Source organism: Canis aureus, chromosome 15 (assembly GCF_053574225.1).
Source record: "Canis aureus isolate CA01 chromosome 15, VMU_Caureus_v.1.0, whole genome shotgun sequence".
NCBI lineage: Eukaryota > Metazoa > Chordata > Mammalia > Carnivora > Canidae > Canis > Canis aureus.
Genome location: NC_135625.1, coordinates 27,967,036 through 27,981,039, shown reverse-complemented (window position 1 = coordinate 27,981,039; position 14,004 = coordinate 27,967,036). Strand labels below are relative to the sequence as shown.

At 38.8% G+C, this 14,004-nt stretch overlaps 1 long non-coding RNA gene across 2 annotated transcripts in view; it reads left to right on the top strand.

Annotated features, from left to right (window-relative positions):
* Positions 1-14,004, top strand: part of LOC144284423 (uncharacterized) — a 302,816-nt gene that overhangs the window by 269,922 nt on the left and 18,890 nt on the right. The window lies entirely within an intron of this gene.

The following is a 14,004-nucleotide window of genomic DNA, read 5'->3' as shown; positions in this document are numbered from 1 at the left end:
TTGAGGGTCCACTTCTGGATTCTCTATTCTGTTCCATTCATCTATGTGTCTGGTTTGTGCCAGTACCACACTGTCTTGATGACCACAGCTTTGTAGTACAGCCTGAAATCTGGCATTGTGATGCCCCCAGCTCTGGTTTTCTTTTTTAAAATTCCCCTGGCTATTTCGGGGTCTTTTCTGATTCCACACAAATCTTAAGATGATTTTTTTTCCAACTCTCTGAAGAAAGTCCATGGTATTTTGATAGGGATTGCATTAAATGTATAAATTTCCCTGGATAACATTGACATTTTCACAATATTAATTCTTCCAATCCATGAGCATGGAATATTTTTCCATCTCTTTGTGTCTTCCTCAATTTCTTTCAGAAGTGGTCTGTAGTTTTTAGGGTATAGATACTTTACCTCTTTGGTTAGGTTTATTCCTAGGGATCTTATGCTTTTGGGTGCAATTGTAAATGGGATTGACTCCTTAATTTCTCTTTCTTCAGTCTCATTGTTAGTGTATAGAAATGCCACTGATTTCTGGACATTGATTTTGTATCCTGCCACGGTACCAAATTGCTGTATGAGTTCTAGCAATCTTGGGGTGGAGTCTTTTGGGTTTTCTACGTACAGTATCATGTCATCTGCGAAGAGGGAGAGTTTGACTTCTTCTTTGCCAATTTGAATGCCTTTTATTTCTTTTTGTTGCCTGATTGCTGAGGCTAGGACTTCCAGTACTATGTTGAAAAGCAGTGGTGAGAGTGGACATCCATCCCTGTCTTGTTCCTCATCTTAGGGGAAAGGCTCCCAGTGTTTCCCCATTGAGAGTGATATTTGCTGTGGGCTCTTCGTAGATGACTTTTAAGGTGCTAAGGAATGTTCCCTCTATCCCTACACTCTGAAGAGTTTTGATCAGGAATGGATGCTGTATTTTGTCAAATGCTTTCTCTGCATCCATTGAGAGGATCTTATGGTTCTTGTTTTTGCTTTTGCTGATATGATCAATCATATTGATTGCTTTGCAAGTGTTGAACCAGCCTTTCATCCCAGGAATGAATCCCACTTGGTCATGGTGAATAATCTCCTTAATGTATTGTTGGATCTTATTGGCTAGTATCTTGTTGAGAATTTTTGCATCTGTGTCATCAGGGATATTGGTCTATAATTCTCCTTTATGGTGGGGTCTTTTTCTGGTTTTAGAATTAAGGTGATGCTGGCCTCATAAAATGAGTTTGGAAGTATTCCATCCCTTTCTGTCTTTTGGAACAGCTTTAGTACAATAGGTATTGTTTCTTCTTTAAACATTTGATAGAATTCCCTGGGAAGCCATCTGGCCCTGGACTTTTGTGCCTTGGGAGGTTTTTGATGACTGCTTCAATTTCCTCCCTGGTTATTGGCCTGTTCAGGTTTTCTATTTCTTCCTGTTCCAGTTTTGGTAGTTTGTGGTTTTCCAGAAATGCGTCCATTTCTTCTAGATTGCCTAATTTATTGACGTATAGCTGCTCATAATAAGTTTTTAAGATCGTTTGTATTTCCTTGGTATTGGTGGTGATCTCTCCTTTCTCATTCATGATTTTATTAATTTGAGTCTTTTGTCTCTTCTTTTTAATAAGGCTGGCTAATAGTTTATCTTATTAATTCTTTTTTAACTTTTTTAAGATTTTATTTATTTATTAGCGACACACACACACACAGAGAGAGAGAGAGAGAGAGACGCAGAGACATAGGCAGAGGGAGAAGCAGGCTCCATGCAGGGAGCCCGACGTGGGACTCGATCCCAGGTGTCCAGGATCACGCCCTGGGCTGAAGTCAGTGCTAAACCACTGAGCCATCGGGGCTGCCCTCTTATTAATGCTTTTAAAGAACCAACTCCTGGTTTTGTTTATCTGTTCCACAGTTCTTCTGGTCTCTATTTCATTGAGTTCTGCTCGAATCTTTATTAATTCTCTTCTTCTGCTGAGTGTAGGATCTATTTGCTGTTTTTTTCTCCAGCTCCTTTAGGTGCAATGTTAGCTTTTGTATTTGAGTTCTTTCCAGTTTTTGGATGGATGCTTGTACTGCGATGTATTTCCCCCTCATGACTGCTTCTGCTGTATTCCAAAGATTTTGAATGGTTGGTTGTATCTTCATTCTCATTAGTTTCCATGAATCTTCTTAATTCATCTCTAATTTCCTGGTTGACCCTTTCATCTTGTAGCAGGATGGTCCTTAACCTCCATGTGTTTGAAATCCTTCCAGACTTCTTCTTGTGATTTAGTTCTAGTTTCAAAGCATTATGGTCTGAAAACATGCAGGGGATGATCCCAACATTTTGGTATCGGTTAAGACCTGATGTGTGACCCAGTTTGTGGTCTCTTCTGGAGAAAGCCCCATGTGCACTTGAGAAGAATGTGTATTCAGTTGCATTTGGATGTAAAGTTCTGTAAATATCTGTGAAATCCATTTGGTCCAGTGTATCATTTAAAGCTCTTATTTTTTTGGATATGCTGTGATTAGAAGATCTGTCATTTACAGAAAGCGCCGTGTCTCCCAGTATTAGTGTATTATTATCTAAGTATTTTTTAACTTTGATTATTATTTGATTGATATACTCCCACATTAGGGGCATAAATACTAATGATTGTTAGGTCCTCTTGTTGGATAGATCCTTTAAGTATGATATGATATAGTGTCCCTCTTCATTGATTACTACAGTCTTTGGAATAAACTTTAATTTATCTGATATGAGGATTGCTACCCCTGCTTTCTTTTGAGGACCATTTGAATGGTAAATCATTCCCCAACTTTTTATTTTCAGGCTGTCCTTACGTCTAAAATGAGTCTCTTGTAGACAGTAAATAGATGGGTCTTGCTTTTTTATCCAGTCTGAAACCCTGCACCTTTTGATGGGATCATTAAGCCCATTCACTTTCAGAGTTACTATTTAAAGATATGAATTTACTGTCATCATGATACCTATTCAGTCCCTGTTTTCGTGGATTGTTTCTTTGGACTTCTTTCTTTTAAAGGTTCCCCCTTAATATTTATGGCAGAGCTGGTTTGGTGGTCACATATTCTTTCAGCTTCTGCCTATCTTGGAAGCTCGTTATCTCACCTTCCATTTTGAATGAGAGCCTTGCTGGATAAAGTATTCTTGGCTGCATGTTCTTCTCATTTAGGACCCTGAATATATCCTGCCAGCCCTTTCTGGCCTGCCAGGTCTCTGTGGAGAGGTCTGCCGTTAATCTAATACTTCTCCCCATAAAAGATAGGGACTTCTTTTCTCTTGGTCCTTTAAGGATTTTCTCTTTATCTTTGGAATTTGCAAGTTTCATTATTAAATGTCAAGGTGTTGAGAGGTTTTTATTGATTTTAGTGGGGGAATCTCTCTATCTCCTGGATCTGAATGCCTGTTTCCCTTCCCAAGTTAGGGAAATTCTCAGCTATGATTTGTTCAAATACACTTTCTGGTCCTCTGTCTCTTTCGGCGCCCTCTGGAACCCCAATTAAATGTAGATTTTTCCTTCTGAGGCTGTCATTTATTTCCCTTAACCTATCCTCATGATGTTTTAATTGTTTTTATCTTTTTTCCTCAGTTTCCTTCCTTGCCATCAACTTGTCTTCTATTCCACTCACTTGTTCCTCTACCTTGTTAACCCTCATCGTTAGGACCTCCAGTTTGGATTGCATCTCATTTCATTGATTTTTAATTTTGGCCCGATTAGATCTAAATTCTGCAGTCATGAAGTCTCTTGAATCCTTTATGCTTTTTTTTTTCTAGCGCCACCAGTAGCTTTATAATTGTGTTTCTGAATTGGCTTTCTGACATTGAATTGTAATCCAGATTTTGTAACTCTGTGGGAGAGAGGACTTTCTGATTCTTTCTTTTGTGGTGAGTTTTCCTTCTAGTCATTTTGCTCAGTGCAGAGTGGCCAAAAACAAGTTGTACTGGAAAAAGGAGAAAAAGAGAGGAAAAAAAAAAAAAAAGGCGGGGGGGGGGGGACAAACAGAAAACAAAAAACAAGGGGGAGTATCCTCTGATTCTATATACTGTAAATACCTGGACTTCCCCTGGATCTTTCCAGCGCTGCTTGGTCAATGACTTGCTTTTCCCGTCCTTCCAGCTGGCCTTCTGGGGGAGGGGCCTGCTGTGCTGATTCTCTGTGCACCTGGGGGAGCTGCCCAGCCTCCCGCCAGGTGCACGGCTCATTGGGAGCTGTTTATCCTGTGAGGCCGCTGCTCAGTCCCAGGTACAAGGTGACACCAGGAGGAACAACCACCCTGGTGGCGGCCAGCTCCCCAGCCCTGGAGTCAGCTCCCCAGTAACTCCCGCAGCTCCCAGTCCGCAGAGGCCTGGATGCTCCGGGGTGGGGCGCTGACCTGCACAGCTCGGGGCCACCCGGCGGCGGGAGCGTCCTCGCTGTCCTGGGCCCTCCCGGCCTCCGCCTACCCCGGAGGGAGCACCGGATCCTGGGCTGTGTCCCCGGCGCCCTGGGCTCTGGGGCCTGCGCTGCTGGAGTCGCGCTCCCGCCCCGCAGCCCCCTCTGCGGAGCCCCCGCCCGAGCCCCTCCGAGCCGCTCCAGGTCCCACCGGGCGCGCTGCAGCCCTTAGGGAGCTCGGCCGCGGGGTGTGGGGCGCTCTCCCGGGGGCGCAGGTGACTGTTAGTGTCCCCGGGAGCCCGAGGGCATCCCCGCCCTCCTGGGTCCTGCTCCAACTCCCCGCGAGCCCCTTTCCCCCGGGAAGGTCGGTGCAGCTCCTGCTCCTCCGGGACGGGGCTCTCCTGTCCTGGGGACACTCGCCCCGGCCTCAGCCCGGCTCCTCGCGGGGCCCCTCCCCCTTGGATGCTTTTTTATTTCTTAATTTTTTTTTTCCAATCTTCCTACCTTGATAGAAGCGTGAGCTCTTCTCACTGTAGCGTTCCAGCTGTTCTCTCTTTAAATCTCAGGCCGAATTTGCATTTGAAAATTATCTAGGTAAGTTGGTGAGGACAGGAGACTTGGGGACCCTACTCTTCCGCCATCCTGCCCCGCCTCCTGAATGGATGTTTTAATTTTTCTTGAATAAATTCCTGAGAGGGATTGTCAGGTCACATGGTAAGTACGTGTTTAACTTTATAAGGATCTGCTACACAGAAATTGTTTTATAATCAGTACCATTCTGCATTTTACCAGTGATGTAACAGTTCCAGTTGTCCCACATCCCTGCCAAAACTTGGTCTTGTCAGGGGGGTTGTTTTTCATTTGGATGGTTTTTGCTATTCTAATAGGTGTGAAGTTATATTTCATTATGCTTTTAATTTGCATTTCCCTAGTGACTAATATTAAACATCTTTGCATGCACTTGTTTGCCATCTGTATACCTTCTCTGGTGGAGTATCTATTTGAGTCTTTTAATTTGGTTGTTTGGTTTCTTATTACTGAGATTTCAGAGTTCTTTATACATTGTGAATACATTTACTTTCCCAAATATGTAATTTGCAAATATCTTCTCTCAGTCTGTGGTTTACATTTTATTTTCTTGACACTGACTCTCACATATAAAATTTCTTTTATTTTAATGAAGTAAAATTTACTATTGATGTTGGATGGAGAATCGTATAAATGTCAAATAGGTGAAGTTGATTGATTGTGTTGTTGGGTTCTCTATTTTCTGTATGCTTCTATTCACTACGGGGGGGGGGGGGGGAGTGTTAAATTCATCAAGTATAACTTGTTTTTATTGCCCCCTAGCTTCCAGTATTTCTAATGTCAAATTTAAAGTCATTCAAGTCATTGCTGCCCTATAAGTAATGTGCCATTTTTCTACTGATGCTTTCAAAATATTTTTTTCTTCAGTTTTTAGCAGTTTGGATATGATGTATCTGAGCTTGGTTAGAGGTTTCTTTAGGTTTATCCTGTTGGCATTCACTGAGCTTCTTGAAATTATAAATGTATGTCTTTTACCATATTTGGGGATTTAGAGCCATTTTTTCTCAGTAATTTTACCTCATCTGTCCTCTGTGATTCCAATGACACTAATTGAAGACATTTTTATATTGCTGAGTTTATTTTTTCATATTTTTCTCTCCATTCTTCAAATGGGATGGGATCTACTGTGTTCTCTTCCATGATGGGATGGGATCTACTGTTTTATCTTCCATTAACACTTTCTTTTCTGATCTCCGTTCTGGTATTTATCCCATTCAGTGAATATTTTTATTCCAGAGATTGGCTTTTGTTGTTATTGTTTGTCTATTTGATTCTTGTCATAGTTCCTATATATTTGCTGAAAACTTCTATCTTTTATTCCTGTGCTTTACCTTTATCTTTTAGAACATATATTCTAAAATTACAGCCTGATAAGTCAACATCTGGACCATCTCAGGATTAAAACATATTAATTGTCTTTTCCCTTCAGAATTGGTCACATTTTCCTGGTTCTATGTTGAGTAAGTTTGGACTGTATCCTATGCATTTTAAATACTATGTTGTGAGACTCTGAGTTCTACTAAAATCCTCTGCAGAATTCTGATATTTCTATTAGCAGGGAATCAAATCAGTTAGGTTCAGACCACAGTTTTGTCTCGCCTTCTGGGGCAATGGTTATATGTCACTTCAGTTTTAAAAGCCTTTCCAACAGTTTTTGGGTTTTCCTGCTTGTGTACCCCTAAGGTGGTAGTCTGAAATTTTATTATGTTATATCTCAGTGCTTTTGCTGTGTTTCTTTGGGTTTGTCCCTTATATGTACAATCTGAGACTATCTGAGACACATGCTGGCTTATACCCAGAATTAGGGCATATCCCTCTCCACCTCCATGATTGTGCCTACCTCCTTGGATCCCAATAGACATTTTCCCCAGCCCTCTGGCCTGAAAGATGAGGTTTCACTCAGAATTTTAGCTGCTCATTCTGCCAACATACAATTAGTTCAGTGTGACTATGGCAACCCTAAGGGCAAAACAGCAATAGAAAAAGATAAAGAAAAAAATAACAGTAAGCCCCTGACACACACACTCTTCATATCATAGGATGCTTTATTCCTGATTTCTCTGGCCAGAAAAGTAGTTTCTCTCAGTTCTAGATGCCCTCACTATCACTTTATATTTCTGTTATGGAGGCTACCTCCAGGCTGACCATGAGAGAAACAAGAGAAAACAAATGGATATTATACCCACAGCCTTCACCTACAATGGCCCTTTTCCTGGGTCTTTTGCTAGAAAAACAAACAAACAAAAAAAAAAAAAAAACAGGGTTTCTGATGCCCATTGCACAATTCTGCAACTAGGACTGCCATCAGGACAATACCCAATGAAGAAAAAGTAAAAAACAAAATAAAACTACCTTCATACAATTGTTTCTTCAGGTTTTTACTGTCTTCCTTGAATGTTTGCTCATATATACTTTTCAGAATTCTCAGATAACTAAGAGTTTTCCTTTATCATTTTGTTCTGAGTTTTTAGTTGTAAACCATTGATGGGAGAGGTTCTACTAGCTTTACTCTAACTTGGCCTAGAATTCTTCTTTGAGGCAATTCCCCATGCCCCAGTTCCTACAGGGCAGCATAATGAAGGCCAGATGTTACCTGTGCATACGGCAGGGTTGCATCACAAGAAAGGAAGTTCAAAATCAGGGAAACTCTAGTCTTATGTAGCCTGTTGGCAGATCTGCCTGTATTCCCCTCCAAAAAGAAAATGAGAGAGAGAGAGAGAGAGAGAAACTCTTTAGCCTAAAATGTAAGCATAAGTCCCCAGAAAGTGGAAGGAAATTTTACCATCCTAGAATATCTCCAAGGACCTCTACCTTTAGGGAGACACAATCTCTAATCCTAAAGCATGTTTGCTGCCCTTTGTTTAGATGTCCCAGATTATACAGAAGTATGAAAAATCCATGGAGAATTGTCTACCAGTACAAGGAAGGAAGGAAGGTAAGAGAGAGGGAGAGAGGGAAGAAAAAGACAGAAAGAGGAAGGAAAAAATCAGTTTAGAGAGTGGGCAAGGTCCAGGGGCACCTGGGTGGCTCACTCAGGTAAGTGTCTGCCTTTGGCTCAGGTCAGGATCCCAGGGTCCTGGGATTGAGCCCTGCCTCAGGCTTCCTGCTCAGTAGGGAGTCTGCTTCTCCTCCCTCTGCTCATCCCCCTGCTTGCACTCTTTCTCAAATAAATAAATAAAATCTTTAAAAAAAGAAAGAAATGGGTAAGATCCAGAAGGAATTAGGCACTTATCAGAACAACAGCTAAAATCTTAACACACAAAAACCACACCAATGAGGACACTGAAGATGGCACCAATAAATCCTGAGTTTATATCCTTTCTCCTGTTGGTTCTGGACATGAATGTTAGAAACCTGGCAATGATGAAACCACAGAATGTCTGTTTCTTTGTATTTTATATTGCTGACGCTTTTGCCACAATCTGCCCTAGAACAAACTCTGTGCTAGCTTTCCGTTTTTGCACCAAAACCTCTAGATCCAAAATCTGAGATAAATGCCCTGGAATAGAGAACATAGATCATGTATGATCTCACCAAACCAAGAGAGTAAATATCTGCCCTTTTCAGGTTCTGTAGACAGAGGAAGGCTCTGGGTTGTGCTAAGAAGCAAGGCTCACAAGTTTGGGGAAACTCCCAAACATAAAAAGTGTACTTATTAAGGGTCAAATATCCATTACAAATATATATCAGTTACTCAAATGGTTTAAATGAAGGTTAAAACCAAAATATTACCATCAATAGACAGATTTAAGAGTAAAAATATTAATTTTGGCAGACCAAGTATGTTATTAGAAAGAAGAAAAGACATAGTCAAAGCGAGTTAGAAGTTAAAATATACTATATTGACCTCTACCTCTGAAACCAATAATACATTATATGCTAATTAATTTAACTTAAATTACAAAAAAACCCTCTTAAAATAATAAAATAAAATATACTATCTATATCTATACACACACATACATACACAGAGCAAATCATACTTGCTCCTAAGTAGGTCAATAAGATCCTCTTAAAAAATATTTTCATGCTGGGATGCTTGAGTGGCTCAGCAGTTGAGCTTTGGCTCAGGGCGTGATCCCGGAGTCCCAGGATCGAGTCCCACATCCGGCTGCCTGCATGGAGCCTGCTTCTCCCTCTGCCTATGTCTCTTCCACTCTTTCTCTGTGTCTCTCATGAATAAATAAATAAAATCTTTTTAAAAAAATGTTTCCATGTTAAAACTTCCCTTGAGTTAAAGTCCAGTGCAAAAAGCCTTTCCTCCACCAGCTGCTCCAGAATAGTTTTCATTTAATTACCCAAATGATATTGTTAAAAGTATGGATGCCTAACTCTTGCTTAGGGATTTGTGTTCAATTCTCTGTCATTCTTTCAGAGTAAGAAAGAGATAGAAGAAACTGTATCGTTAATATCAGCTAAGTGAAATAAGTGTAGTACTTGCCTATTTGAACCTAGACAGAATGGAGAATACCATTTTATAGCCCATGTTCTATTAAATTTAAGTTCTTCAATGACTTTATAAAGCAACTCTCTTAGGAATTCTACATTTTACATATTTCAATGTTTTTACATTATATATATGTATTTACATATTTCATATTTCTTTTTCAAAATGCTAATAAGCTAATACTTAATTACAAAGATTCTTTTAGTCAGTATTTAAGTACTTATTAAAATATTCTTAGATTTAAATATTCTTAAAACAGTTACAAAAAGTCTATTTTTCTGGAGTGGGATTTAATGTTTGTTATTTTTTATTTCTTTTTCTTTCGGAGGAAATGAGTAATGAGGCACTTGAACATTAGTAAAAGATGTAATATGTCATTTTAGAGATGGAAAATGAGGGAAACAATTTTAAACTAGTCATATAGATGGGGGCTGCTGCACAGATAAGTTGAGGGAGGTGATGTTGGAAAAAAGTGATAGTAAACTACAATACTAACTTTACAAAACAAGTCATGAAAGAGGCCCTCATAAAGGAGATGAGAAAAAAAAAAAAAAAAAAAACCTGACACTAGTAAGTGGCTTTTGTGTATAGGCATCACACATAGAACACTTCATAAGGGATCCCTGGGTGGCGCAGCGGTTTGGCGCCTGCCTTTGGCCCAGGGCGCGATCCTGGAGACCCGGGATCGAATCCCACATCGGGCTCTCGGTGCATGGAGCCTGCTTCTCCCTCTGCCTGTGTCTCTGCCTCTCTCTCTCTCTCTCTGTGTGACTATCATAAATAAATAAAAATTAAAAAAAAAAAATTTAAAAAAAAAAAAAAAAAAAGAACACTTCATAAAATCACCTCCACATCTTGACATGGAGAGTTGTTATGGTTTTGTCATCTTACAGACCAGGTAAGCAGAGTTTCAGTGAGGTTAGATACCCTACCGAGGTTACCTAACCAGCAAATGACAGAAGTAGGATTTGAGCCCATGATTTGGGGGCAAGGCCAAACCCAAGGGCTTTGTAGCATGTGCTGCCTTCATGAAGGTGGATGGAAAAAGTCTTAAGTTGGGCCTATATCTCTCATTCTTCCTACTGTCCCTCATATGAGGTCTGACCTCTGACTTAACATCCATTTTCAACATGGTGAATTGTTAAAATTATATTTGGAAGATGTGACATTTATGTGTAACTTATAACTATTGGAACAAAACATCTGATAATGATTATGAGGGGTACAACCTGGACTGCTTTCAACACTGTTACAAAACTAATTTCTGCTGAGTTTATATGAAAAGAAATAGTATAGCCCTTACTTTGTCCTTGCTAATAGAATAAATGTCACTTTCACATGAAAATATTATAGAAAAAGAGTTGGCTTCTTCTGAATTTGCTCTTCAAGTTCAAATCCTGTTGGCAGTCAATCAAAGCACTGATTTGGAGTTATGGATTCATAGAGCAAGTAAAGAACTCTGGTTTTACTCAGCAAAGAGGACTAATTTAATTGACACAATAAGTGAATTTCACTAGAGGAACAAATAGTACAGGTATAGAAATGCTGCATGCATCCTGGAATTTAACTTCATTTCTGAGAAAATTGAAAATAATGCACAATTTCACAGCTTGCAAGGGTGGGGATAATATGTTTTATCAAGCAAATATGTGCATTTGTTTTGTCATAATAGAAAAACTTGAAATTGAATGTTCAAAGAAAAAAGATTGAGAAGAATAAAAAAATTAAGAGGAATTACTAGGAAATATTAACAGTTCAGAACTTGGGATTTACTTCATAATCTCACTTCTTTTATTCTTCCTTCATACTCACATACAAACACCCCAGTTTCATCCCACTCTAACCCTAAGCATCCCTGCCCAGCCTCTACACAGGCATCATTAGCAGAGTGTTTAAATCTATCTTGGAGCCATCCCTCTTTTCTCTGATACATGCTGATACAGAGACTCACTTCTTTATTTTGCTATTACCTACTTAAATGTTTTGATAATTATCAACTGCTACAATCCAACTACTGCATTTATAGGGGTCTTTTTTATGGATGACTTCTGCTACATTATAATAATACCTAATTTTACTGAGCAATTATTATACTGTTAGGCACTGTGCTAACTCCTATAGGCTTAAGTATCCTATTTACTCTTCACAACAACCCTAAGAGGTTTGCATGATTACTTGATCTATTTTATAGTTGAGTCTAGAGATGCTAAGAAACTAGCCTAAAGTTGTAGAAATGGTAAAGGGCAGAGCTAAGACCAGAATCCAAATCAGTCTGTCCCGAGAAAGAGCTATGACTCTACACTGTTTCCCTATGCACTTTCTATGGTGCTTACACAGTTAAGGCTGCATTTGAGATAATTTTTAGTTAGTATCATCTTTGAATTCAGTTAATTAGTACCAATATTATTCTTCCCATCTGTCAGTTTTCTGTTTATCTCTCAGCCTCTTAGCCAAATCCCATAAGCGATTTTTAAATTCCCCTAGATAAACTTTGAGATCAGAAACTGTTTAACCCTGTACAGATATTTTCACTTTCATAGAGCTGAAAAAATATATATAAATAGATAAATCAGAAGATAGGAGCTTTGAAGTATTTGGGCATAAATACCGTTACAATAGCCACTTTTTAAAATAAACTAATCATTTTAGTTTTATATGAAGATTATTGGCTTAAGTGTGTTTTTGCCTTAGTTTAAATTGTGCACATTAACATAAATACACAGAGCAAAGGGAAGTAAGTAATTTGCATTTTATAAATGTAATTAGCATTAATAGGACGTATGCACTCTGAAAGTCTAGATGATATAGTTGCATTAATTCTTCTCCCCTGATAGATTTAAGTGATTCCAGAATATATTCCTTTCTAATTAGATTGTTCTAACAAGGATAACTCAGTTTGATGAACATTTAGAGCTCAAAAGAATAGAACTTCTGGAACTTTAACAACATAATGAGATATTTTTTGGCTTTCTGTACATCAAGCTTTCAAAGATATCTTTAAAATTATTCCTACAATACTTGTTTGCTCCTACTTAGAAATTTTATTCTGAATAAAGTGAATTTTTTTTAACACACCAAAGTGCAGCCTGTACCCAAAGAATGACTAAGTAATTGTGTGATTTTTCAAATAGGTTTTATGCTCTTATGTAAGAAAAAAATCTATTTAAAGAAAAAAAAACTAGTAATACCTAACTCAGTATGAAAACTAACAGAGCATAATATAAAAAATATATATAGTAATTCCTAGGAAATGCATTTAATCACTCAAAATGTGTATCTTATTTTGAAATGTATTATATTCTTTTGTGTTCTATTTTATGGTGTTTTTTTGGTATAGTTCAGAGGTTTACAGAGTGTTTTGATTTAACACATTATAGTCTTTTTATTTATTAATCAAAGTGATTTTCCCCCCTAAGGAGCACAATAGCTATATCATCAAAGGTTGTTAATCTTCAGGTATTAAGACTTAAGACATGGCTCACTTACATTTTTAAAATTTTATTTACCAAAGAGTTTATCCTATAGTGTGCTCAAAAATTGGAATTTCCCAATCCAATTGACCAGAGGTAAGTGCACCTCCAACTAATTGTCTATGGGGCTACATCTACCCTTCCCCCAACTTTTATGTATTTTTAAGATTTCTCAGATCAATACCCATGAAACTTTGCCTGTAATATAACATCAAATTTTCATTGTAGAGACAGTGTCATTCTGCAAATAATGACTTGCAACCAATTAACTAACTTGGAAGATTGACCCCACTTTTCACATTGAGCAACTTAGAAGAAATAAATATAGTGAGATATGTATTTGTATATACACACATGGTGTTTTTGTACAAATTGTCAAAGAATTTTGATCACAAATAAGATGATACTGGCTAAATTATCTCCATGCTTTCTCACTTTATTTTTTTTCTCATTTTCCTCTTTCTTACCGTTTCTCCATAATGGTACACAAACCAGTACAATTTCCACAGAAACTATCATGAAAAGATGTTATCTTTGTCTTAGTCTTCTAGGACTGTCCTAGAAGATTGAGTGGCTTAAATAAAAACTCATTTTCTCACAGGTCAGAAGTCCAAGATCAAGATGTTGTTTGGATTGGTTCATTCTAAGGCCTTTCCATGAACTACGGATGACCATCCTCATGCTCCCTCTTCACGTGGCTGTCCCTCTGAGCACTCACACCCTTGATATCCATAAGTGTGTTCTAATCTCTTCTCAGGAAGATAGCTACCCACTCGACTTCATTTAATCTTGGTTACCTCTTTTTTTAATTTTTATGATAGAGAAAGAGAGAGAGAGGCAGAGAGACAGGTAGAGAGAGAAGCAGGCTCCATGCACCGGGAGCCCGACGTGGGACTCGATCCCGGGTCTCCAGGATCGCGCCCTGGGCCAAAGGCAGGCGCCAAACCGCTGCGCCACCCAGGGATCCCCTTGGTTACCTCTTTTAAGGCCCTGTCTCCAAATATAGTCACAGTCTAAGGTCTAGGATTAGACTTCAGCATATGAATTTGCAGGTTGTGTATATGTATGGGGGGATGAGGGAGGGTGTGGAGAGAAAGACACAAATCAGTCCACTGCATAACTAATTATTCTTTTACCAAAGAAACTACATTCCCTCA